The following is a 12,256-nucleotide window of genomic DNA, read 5'->3' as shown; positions in this document are numbered from 1 at the left end:
ATCAAGAGGAATATATACAAAACAAGAGAAAGGCAATGATAATAGAAGAGGCACACAATGGTGAAAAAAGTGCTGGAAGTAGTGCAAAGGACTTGATTTAGTGTCTATATGTGAGTGGCCTGAGTGATAAGGAATATTCATATCATGGCTGAGATTGGTGAGATGAGTGGGCAGGGGTGGGGTGTGGGGGGGATAATATTTGTTAACAGTCCGAATGGCACAAGGGAAGAAGCTGTTTGTGAGTCTGGAGGTGTGGGACCTGATTGACCTGAGGCACCAACCAGAAGGCAGCAAGTCAAACAGGTGGTAGGTGGGGTTCAAGGGGTCATCTGTGATGGCCCTGGTTTTCTTGAGACAGAAGGATGTATATATTGCGCCCAGGGACGGCAGAGGGCAGCCATGATTTTTTGGGCCATGTTAATTACCCTCTGCGAACCCTTCCTTTCTCAGTAGTGGCCCCTGTGTACCAAACACCCAGGCAGTAGGCGAGCACGCTCTCCACTGAGGAGCAGTAAAAGGCCAGCAGCAGCTTCCAGTTCAGCTTATTCTTTGTCAGGACACAGAGGAAGTGCAGCCGCTGTTGGGCCTTCTTTACCAGGGCGATTCATAACACAGATGGTATGATTCAAAAGCATGATTAGTTGTGGCAGTGGTTTTGTGGGGCATGTCCCACTGGTTTGGGTGCTGAGCCACTGCGGGTGGGTCTTGGAGCATTAATTTGTAATGATTAATTATTAACAAATTGTTTGATGTGAAGTTTTCTTAAGCAGGCTGTGCCCCTGTGGCTCTGAATTGTCAGCAATGATCATAAACAGAGAAACACATGATCAGATAATGATAAACAGAGAAGAAACCAGTTCAGAGACTTCATGTGGATAGGAGAGAGAAGAAAAGTTCTGGGGCTGGACCAAATAGGATTCTATAATGAGAATGATGAGAAAACTAGTGCTGGCAAGTTCAGAGTGTTTTCTTTTATTGTTTGATTTTGGGCAGTAATAGAAGAGAGGGGACGAAGCTGTAAGGATACTAATAACACAGGTAATATGTTTTTCACACTTTCTCACTGTGCCCCCTGGTCAGACTTGTGCAAATGTTAAAAGTTGTTTTTTTCTGTTTTGTATGAGTCCTACTTGTTTTTCTCCTTCTCAGAAAGGAGAAAAAAATGTCTACTGCAATGCTATAAATAAATAAATAGATAAACAAATATCCAACCGTCCACAATTCTGCAGAGGTGCTTCATTTCAGGTGGAGTTCTAGCTGAAAAACTTTAGAACAGATTTACTGAAATCAGTATTTAGAGAATCAGTACTATGAGGTTGTCCTTCACTCTAGTTAAATTTTATTTGCAACTAATCAAAATTGTAAAGTTTTTCTAATCTCACTCCGGCCTAGTGCTATAAATAGATCTTACATCTATAAAAACCTTATTACATGGTGCTGGTGCTGAATTTAAGGATGTTTTCTCAACTAGAAATAAAAAATAAATGCCAGGGCATGAGGGATTTAGTGTTCCTGACTTGACACATGGATTATGTGCAGAAACTGGGGTTTCAGTGACGCCTTTGACAGTGCGAAGGACATTACATAAGGTGTGCCTCAACTGACAAGAAACCCACTGGTCACAAAATGGCACAAAACTGCAAACATAAGCCTTGAGCATAACATACAAAATGAAGAATGTTTGAAAAATTACTGAAATGATAACTTCCAGTCTTGAGAAGCTTTGCAGGGCAGGATTTCTCCAAATGAGAGTGACCTGAAACATATACAGAGATGATAGCTGTATCATCTCTAAGTATAGCACACAGTCAAGCCTATGAAGGGATAAATCAGTATAAATGACTACCCAGGCAAACAGAAGGGCAATGAAGTTAAGAAAAGCATTTGAAATACAATAGCTGGAGTGCAAAAGCAATCTTACAAAGAGTGACTGTGGACCACTGGAATATATACCAAAAAGTTAATAAAGTGAATGATAATATTTCTAGGATAAAGGAGCTGGTGAGGAGAGGTCGTGAATGGATAATGCACAAACTTTGACATTATGAATAAATGCCTGCAAAGCCACGGTGATTTTAAAGAAAAAAAATGGAATCTATGATTTAGTTAAGCATGTCCACAGAATTGAATCCGAAACAAGATTATCATGGGTCACATCTCTCATCAGTAATAATGGAGTACTTTACAGGCAAATAAGGATGAATTTAGGATATACTTACTTATTGCTACTGCTTCTGAATTCTTACTCTAGGTATCCAAACATTTAGTTGTTTTATATCAAAACAGTATCAGAGTGTATTTATTTTTGTTGTAACAACTTTAAATAAAAATTTCCATAACCTTTGGAATAATGCTGTGTTTGCTGTCTCAGTGGCTCATTTTTCAAACTGTGAACTTGAAATGTTGAAATCCCACCAGTCTTCCATATGCCCTGCAGACGCTCTCCCTCATCTTATAATTAAAACCAAAACCAAGCATCATCAACATTTTCCCTCACCCATCGTCTCCACTTGGAAAATAAACGTTTGCCTTTGGGAGTATTGTGCAAATAAAAAATTATTATGTAAAACTATAAGCAGTTTTTTGTAAATACAAACAACTCATAATAAATACTTCAGTCAATGTGCTACGGTTCTGCCTCAGCCTAACCAGATAAAACTGTCAAGGAAAATGGACGTGAAATTGTCCTTTTTAAATTCATATGATTCCCGTGTGAAGCAATAAATTAATCTGGTCCTCTAAGTCACTTGGCACCAATTTCAAGCAGCAGAACCCTCACAGAGAAAATCCGCCAAGGCTTTCACAATGTTTAACTCAATAAACTGCTTAAAATTCAGTCCATGGAGGACACAGGTACATTTATCTACCTTTGTGGTTTGCTGCTGAGAGGGGGATCATGAGGAGCAGAGAAAAAGATGATGGCCTGGAATGTAAAACAAAGAGCGAAATAACCCTTTGCTGGGCAATTAGGAGTGACCCACTGTTGAACTTCCTCTGGCCTCACTGTGTCCCTCAGGCACTGTAGAGGTGGGAACAGCTGACACACATCTTCCATGGGGGTGACATTGCACAAATGCTGCCGAATTATATGCTTACAGACAGTCTCGTAATAATTTATACTGACATTTTACACCACTCGGCTCGGATTTGGTAATTAAAATTTGACTGTGACACTCGTCCTCACAGGGAACAAGTGAATACTGTAAGATTTTGGCCCCCAAAAATATTCCTCAGACATAGTTTCAAAAAGGAATCTGACATTTTTGGAAATGTCAGATATGGAGAGGAAAAAATTCCACCTCTTGAGTTTACTTAATTAAATACCATTTATGCTCATTATCTTCTTCTTTTTGAATCGTTAGCTGCTAAATGTTTTGGTACATTTACCAATAAGTGATTCAACACTGATTGACCAGTAGAATGGGATGTTTTTCTTTTTCTTTTTGAAAACAGATGATAAATTCTCATTTTTTTGTCTTGATTTATTCAAGATAAATATTGAAAAGAAAATTTCAGAAAACTCAACCCACTGTGATGATCATGATCTCATGAGAGCGAACCAAAAGGCTTGTTAGAAGGAAAAAAAAACCATCACTTTACACCACTTCACTCACTAGATGGAGACATTTTACAGGTTTTATGATAAAGCCGCTCTTAGAGCTGTTGACCAGTTGGTGTGAGGACAAAAGGCTCATTCTCAGTTTGTGACCTAATGTCCAAACTTTGGCTTGGTAAAATAATACATTTGAAGGGCTTACTGTAGTACAGCCTGTGGACATTTGGACTCTTATAGCAACAGCTTAAGGCTTGCATGCACAGATGCCTGACACAGAGCTTCTACACTGTGCTTAAGGATTAGCAAGCTGTTAGTAAAGCCCTTCCTAAGTTGTAAGCTGATAGTTTCTGAATATGTAGACAAATGGCCAGACAAGAGTTTAGGGGTGTAAGCTGCAACACACCTTGCAAACCTGTGAAAACTATGCATGTGTTACTAGTTGTAGCAGTCTGTGTGATTATTAGAGACAGACATTACATTGAAAAAATCCTCAATTTAAATTATGCCCCATCCAGAAAAAAATGTTTTTATCAGTTAAGAAATGTAGATATGTATTAAATGTAATACATATCTACACACCAGTTATAGTGTCTGATGTATTTCCTGGCCAGTGCTGAAATGCACTTTATTTATTTAAATAAATTCAAAGTGACCATCATTCATGAATTCATGCATTAGCAAAGAAAATCGAAGGAGACTGGCGGATTTTGCCATCTGCAAATATGTATGATGTCGATTTTAAAGAGCGTAATTCATCACACATCAATCAGCAAGTAAATTAGCTAAATTTAATTTTCTGTCTTTTTGTATAAAGCAGGAAAACATCCAGCTTATTATATTTTCTTGCGGCGTAGCTGTTAATTGAATTTATAGCACTTACACCTAAAACATCGATGCTTTATTGACATTTGCTGTTGTGATTCTGTGTTGCATATCGAAGGCCACAGCAGCGTTATTGTGTAAATTATTGATATGACAGAGCGCGGCTTTAAATGTCAATACACCTCCCTGGAGAAGGAAAGTGAACGACCCCTGATGCTGAAGTTTGATCAATAGATGGAGATGGGTGCCTTGCGAGAAGTGAAATGGCATAACACAGCGAGACTCAAAAGAGGGGGGAAAATCATCAAAAATTAAACAAGGGAAGTTACAGATGAAGGGAGAATACAACTGTTGCATTTTTTCCCCTAAAAATAAAGCTACAGCAGCACAATATTCCCAAGCAGATACACCGTGTAGCACATAATGACTACCTTCTTGTTGTGTCACAATATCAAAGGTCAAGATGTGCTCTGGTTAATCAAATTCCGAATTTATTGCTGCACAGCGGTGTTTCTCTGAGAGGTGACAGCTTTAAAGGGCTTGATAATAACACACCGTGGGGATGTTGAATAAGCATGTGTATTATTTGCGGATGAGGGTGTCAGGGAAAAGCAACACATTAGGTAGCAGCATAAAATATTGAACAAACTCATCTTTATTGTGCACGTCAGGAGGATGGTGCTGTGGCTTGCTCAGCAAAGCCTTCCCTGGATACGATAAGGTTTGAATTCTCTGTATATGCATTCTTTGCAGATCCACTTTTATTCATGTATTCAAATTTGCATGGTTTTTTAAAAAGTATTTTTACTTGCTGGGTGATTTATGACTGTCTACAGTGTGTGCACCAGATTTATTTCAGGTAAGATGCAGAATGTCTGCATCCAGTGGCTTAAGAGGCTGTTATAACCATTTACTTGTGTAGAATAATTAGGATAATATAGTCTGAATAAGAAATGTGTCCTTACTTCTTTCCTTTGATCTTTCTGAGACAAAATCAAAACATAAAATCTTTATGTGACATACATAATTATGATTTCTCCCAGACAACAGAGTGTGTCTATTTGCAGCTGCCACAATATTTATGCAAAATCAAGCTCTATTTGCTCTATTTGTTGCAACCACACAGTTACATGTTTCATGCTGTGTACGCTGTCAGACGTGCCATAAAGAGCATCTTTCAATCAGGTGTCATGGTGTGTGTGTGTGTGTGTGTGTGCATGGATGTGTGTGTGTGTGTGTGTGTGTGTGTGTGTGTGTGTGTGTGTGTGTGTGTGTGTGTGGGCACAAACTGAAAATCCCCTGTCAAACACTGAGTCATTTCTCTTATTTGCATGTAATGCACACTTAATGCCAGATTATACGTTCATCTTCACCTTCATGTTTCTATCCTTTTATTAAGTCTTTGTTTATGTGCCATGGAACCGGCGAAACAAAAACTGGGAAATTATAACATCACATTCATTCTCGTTTCTCTGTAAATCTTAAACACTGCACCATGTTTGTGATTACTGAGCATTTCTACCCACTGGATTGCAGAAGAAAGAAAAACTTGCAAAGCATAATCACAAAAGCTGTCAGCTGTCAGTAAAGCGACTGAAGTGTGAATGATTGAAATGTGTTTTATTCTGTGTCCGCTCACCATAAATTGCCCTGCGAGGCTAAGGGACTCATGAACATGCACATTTACTGCATTCAGTCAACGGTCTCAGTGTTGCTGTGCTTGCAGTTGCATATTTTTACTTGCATAAACAGTAGTTATTTCATTTCTGTTGCTGTAGCGTTCACTGGGGGCAAAACACTTTAGTGTTGGTTTACTGTGATTAATAATTTCTGAAGGCATGGTTATCTGCTTGCCCACTGCTCACAGCCTACATGATAATCTGCAGTCTAATCCAATATGCTGCTGATGAGTTGAGCTACTACGTGTGGATATTACCTCTGCTGACACATCTGCATTGGCTGAGTTTACAGTAAGAGAAATATAGTCGGAATTTTGCAAAATCTTCTTTATTTCCCCTGCATTTGCAGTAAAGTTGGCCGACATCCCAACCCAGTCATTTAAATTGAATATGACTGTGAAAGTTTATGCTGCCATTACAGGGGCCATCAAAGTGCCTAAATGGAAGATTAGAACCCATTTATCCTTCTGAAAAAAATATTGTTTTGAGACTCTTAGACAGCATTTTCCTAAGACATCAGTGAAATATTTCAACGCTTTCATTTATCATTGCATTGCTCTTCTCTTTCACGCAGCAAATAAGCAACTGCTTCTGCTTCCAATGCCGAGAACTCCTCACATATCCATCTGCTAGCTTAGTTTGCACCCAAAAACGACACAATTAATCATGCTGTCACACTGTCTATGCATGCGAGCTAGATGGCTCAGGGTTACCAGGCACAGAGGGACGCAGTCAAACAACGTAGCGGAGGATGTTAACTACTTCGTGATGTGCAAAAACTGATTTCCATTATCACTGTGACCATGCAAGACTTTAAGTGTGAAAGTGTTGGATTATGCATTAGTCATCTTGCTTTGCATAATTATTTTGTACTCTGAGTGTCCACTTTAAGCAGTCAATCGGCTTTTCTCAAACATGTCATTCTCTTTCAGAGGGCTAGCCAAAATGAATAAATTTTAAAAAATGAGATAAAATAAAATAGACTTAATAAAAAAAAGGTTTCTCGTCCCCATTTACTCCTTCTAAATTCTCACTACACATGGTTAATTTAGGCTCAATGACTCATATGACTCATCTAGTTAAAATGAACAAGCAGCCCTATTCTAACATTGTGGTGAACAGAAATTCAGTAAGTCAAAGTGTTATAACAGGAATAGAGTCACAGAGGTGGTGACGCTCTAGCACTGGAAAAAAATAATAATTGGACAATTCTATATTTGGCTCCGTGTTTGTGTATTTCAATCCTCATCCTTATTAAATTCATCCTGAGTGCATAACTGATCCCTCAACAGAACGCTCTGAAGTCATCTTCGGATGTAAGATGCCAGCTAAATGAACAGCTACTAATAAAAAAAAGTGAATTTCTCCAGTTTCCCTCAATTCTCAGCAAGCCTCCCCCCTCGCTGCATGCTCAGAGGAAGTGACACCAACACAGCAGTGTCCCTGCCGACAAAAGTGTTCATTTTGGTACTTTCTGTGGAAAATAATAAGACATTAAACCCTGGGAGGGCTGGAGAGCCTTATGTTACTTGCAGCCTGTCTTCGAAGAGCAGCTTTGCCTCCTTCTCGCCAAATGCGCTTACATTTGGGGACTCCTACCTCCTGCCACATTTCCAAGGCAGCTGTGTTATTATGGATAGAGATTACTGAGGGTTGGTGGGCAGAGGCAGACCTCAACTGATTATTAGGAGAAACAAAGCGAAATGCTTGGTAAGCGTGGCCTGTTTGAGTGCAATTATCCTGCACTCTTGAAAATTCTGCCTCAAAAGATTCGAGGGACCGCAGGGTTACTGCTCCCGAATCAAAGCCACAACACGCTTCCATTGAATTAGTATAGATAACAGTACATTTTATGTTTAAGAGCTCTGACTGTGCTGAAGAAGTCTGTGGTAAGGCAATAGAGAGCGAAAGTAAAAAACTGGAGCTACCAGACTTTCTTATCTCATTAACAGGTGTGTTTTGCTAATAACAAAGAACTACAGCCCTGTAACAGCATGTCGACTGGACAACCCCACACATTTAAAAAAGAGAGGTTAAAAAACAGAATAATCTGAAATATTTCAGTTTTATAGCTATAGTTACATTTTCCCACACTGCTCATTTGGTGGCTACAAATGCATTAGAGATACATCTAAGCTGTTGTATAAGAGCTTGTTTATCACAAGCAGGACTAAATTTTTATGAATTCTGTTTTTTTGGGTTTTGTTTTTTTTTTACTAGAAAATTGATATACTTCCCTAATGTCTGCTGGGGGGAACCCACAGCTGGAGGCAACATGGCAAACGGGAAAACAACAAAGAACAGAAGGAAGAACGTTTTCCTCTCATGTGTCACACAAGTCAGCCACAATGTCAGTGACACAGTAGCTCATCTGGCTCACGATCCATCATAATTTACATGTTATTGTAATGTGTGAAGTACTAAAAGAAAATGGTGAGTTTTTTTGTTTTTCTTTTCATTTTTTGGCCTTACTGCACCAACTAATGAAAAGTAAAATCTACCTAGACGCCAAAGAGGATGCAAACCACCACATCCAAAGCAAATGAGTCTACTTCACTCTTGTATGAAAGTGTAGATGCCAGGAGTGTTTGACTCCACTGTCTGTAGGAACCATGACCTTCAAAAGCATGGAAATGTGTGAATGCATCAACTTGTCATAGTGCTGATAACACTGTATTACTAATATTAGCAACTCATTGGTTGACTCCCACAGTAGGAACCTTTCTACTGTGGGAGTCAACCACTAGGATCATGATCATCATTACCATTGTTGGCTAGAGTAACAGAATAACAGAGGTATGCATCTGAAGCTATCACTTTATTGTTTGATAAAAATCTTTCTTCTTCAATCATTTTGTGCAAAACTGACAAATCCACTCCATGAGAAGTGAGAATTTGGTGAAAATGTAAATATAGGTCAAGACATTTTGTCTGAATAATACTTTTCTAGAAGAACCGATTGTTGTGAACTGTGGACAGACGCGTCACCACGGCATGAGCTCATTGGTCAAGTAACGGCTCATGTGTTTGACATCGGGTATCCCGTCGTCTTTAATACATCAGTGTTTCACCTATCAGATGTTGTTCCTCTGGAAGAAACAACAACCAACAACCTATTAAAGAGGCACACAGGTGCAAATATGATATATTTTCAGTAGTTAATTTTTCTTAAAAATTAAGATAAAGGTTTTCTAAAATAAATATTTATTCTATATTCTATATTGTAAAATAATATATCAAAACAAGATAAAAGTTTATGAACTTAGTCACACAATACCAGCACCAGCTGAACTTTAGTTGGGGGTGAATACTTTTAGCCATCTAAAATGAAAATACATTAAATTTAGAGGGTTTATTTTGAACTGTTGGTTGAGAAAATACCATTTTGTACCATTAGTTCATAAATGTTTCTAAGCCTTGCCTTGTTGGAATCATTGCATGTTCCACTTCATTTGTTTTATTTTTGAATCTTACCAAAAGGGAAAATTCAGAAGTTTTTCTGCATGATGGAGTGGTATCAAAATGAAAATATTTTTTTCTGTTAGACCAACAACTAAGATATCCAAGGTAGTTAGGAGAATCACTGAACCTGTTTGCTCTTTGCGTGATTATTTTCCACCTTTCACACACTGAAATTGAAATAGAAAGTGTTCTCAATTGCTGAGACAACAGTGAAGGCCGTGTTTATCTGCACAGAAACAAATCTCACGCTGCTGCTCCTCAGCCAAACATCCTATCATTCTGCCCAAACGATTTCATGCATGGGGAAGCTGAGATTAGGAAGAAAATATCAGGTTAGAAAGGACAGTAAGAACTCAGGCTGAAGCACCTTCTAAACACAAACAAGCTCATCTGTTCTCCCACCTTATACTAAAATGTTTTTATAATTATGTAGCCTACTTAGAGCTGTTAGAACTCTATTTTGCTATTATGCACTTTAATAGATACTTAGAAGTATCCATAATTTAATTCAGTCCCTTAAATACAATTTCAGTCAAAATGGAGCACCTAGAGCAGCTCTGAGCTTTTGGTTTAGAGGGGTTACTTGTACTCACTGGCCATGTTTAGTATGAGCGTCATAAGGAAAGGCATAATGTTTCCATAACAAGTGCCATTTACTGTTCATTAATTTCAATTAAAAACATTTTTGCCTTTGGTATTTTACAGTGCAGTTACTGGTCCTGACACATTCGTAATCATATCCTGAAGTTTTTCTTTTGCTCATATAACCTCTTGTTTTTAATTTCTTAGGCTTGTGTGAACCTCTGGGTTCAGTTGCTGTGGCAACTAGATCACATTTCCTCCAGTGGAATGAAAACAAGCTCATTTAGTTTGTCATCTCCGGGCTCTGCTTCCCTGCACCTGCTCAATACAAGGATATGAGTATCTTAAATTACTAACACCCGTATCACAGGCATAAATAGCTAGTTGCGAGTAGTAGATCCAGGTGAGCTTGTAAAGTAGTAAAAGAAGAAAAGTCCATATCAGCAGTCACAGAAGTAGTAGCTAGGAAGATTCTGGAGATAATCAGTACTGTCACTTTATACTTACGGTAATATGTTTTGGTCATTGTTTCTTCTTCCCTGCACAGAATGATGCATATGTTTTGCCTGCAGTTCCACTAAGACATCTAATCTCTACTATATGTATATATAAAATCATAGCACATAAATATTATAGATATCATCTACCGAAGAACTTTAATATTTTATTTTGTGTTTATTTATTGTATAAGTTTGACTGTTTTGCTCACATGCTTTGCTATTTACTCACAAAGTTTCTTTTTACACTGTATTTTAATTCATTACACCTCTTCCCGATCACCATAAATAGCAGCTCCCATGTTAAGTCCACAGCTAATGATAGATGCTTTGCTAACTATTCAACACTGAACGCCTGAGATGACTACATACAGCTGTGCAGTGGAATAAAAGTGAAAAAGTAGCTTTGTGCCAAGCTGTTCTCATTCCTGGGGCATCTATTAAAACTGCTGTTATGGCTAATTTACACAAAAAAGGGTCACACGGTAGAGCCTGACAGATGGGGTTATGGCATTAGCTGCCCCCAACTTTTACAGCACAGATGGTTACTGTTGAGAAAAGTGTCCCAAATGTAACCAAGAAGTTCTCAGAGTCTAAACCTAACCACAGATTGTTAAAGTAAGTAAAAAACGGTGTAAAACACTTTCAGTAGGTTTTCATGGTTTATAAAACTTGAAGGGAACTCTTTATGATGGGTAATTGGACTATTAACTTTTTTTTGGATGCATCTGTGCAACCAGGGCACCACTCAAAACCTCTCCTCATGGTCAGGGCAGAGAAGAAGTCAGTTAAGGGATCACTTCACTGATTGGGTTCAGTCCTCTGGGGAAGCTGGTGTAAAGATTCATAGCGGCAGAGGTGGCAAAAGTACATTTGTGACTGAAACAGAAGCACAAATAACTGTGTAAAAAAAATACTACAGTTTTTTACTCAGTTAAAAGTAAAAAAGATACAAATGTAAAAAGTAACTCCTCGTACGACATTTTTGTTTTTTTGCCAAGCCATCGCATTAATATTATAATAAAATAATATAAATAAATATGAATATGAACATTATTTTTAACTGAATTTCTAATTCATCAGAATTAGAATTTTAAAATTTCCATGGGTGACTTTGCATTAACATCTAAACAGAAAAATTTGAATAGTCACAGGTTTAAGTGGGACTTTAAAAAGTGCAAGAACCCAGAGATCTGTGGTTGTGCTGCAGTGTCACAGTAATTTAGATATTGAGTGCTATTTTGTGTAGAGTTTGTTTTTAATTGTGCTGCTAAATTTGGTGGATTTTCACAAGTGAATTCAACATGATACAAGCAGATGTTGTATGGTGGCTGATTTCTCGCACCCACACATTATAAAATCAGTACAAATGTAAAATTCAGTCAGCAAATCTAATCCTCATCATCAACTTACATTTAATTTGATGTCTGCTACCCTTTTTGTATCCTAACTTTGACCATGGACACATTAGCTGCTCTGCACCAGTCCACTATAACCCTTTATGATAAACTAAGCATTTAAGCCTGTACTCAGCTGGTATTTTTATGCAACCTTTGAGTAACAAAAAGTGAGTATTCTTCCATTTATTTTGCAGGATGGTTAATAATATGAAAAACTTTAGGAACACATAATGCAGGCCATAGATCCATTACTTTACA

This window comes from Maylandia zebra, linkage group LG20 (genome assembly GCF_041146795.1).
Source record: "Maylandia zebra isolate NMK-2024a linkage group LG20, Mzebra_GT3a, whole genome shotgun sequence".
Lineage (NCBI taxonomy): Eukaryota > Metazoa > Chordata > Actinopteri > Cichliformes > Cichlidae > Maylandia > Maylandia zebra.
The sequence above is the reverse complement of the archived record's forward strand: the minus strand, read 5'-3'. Positions refer to the sequence as shown.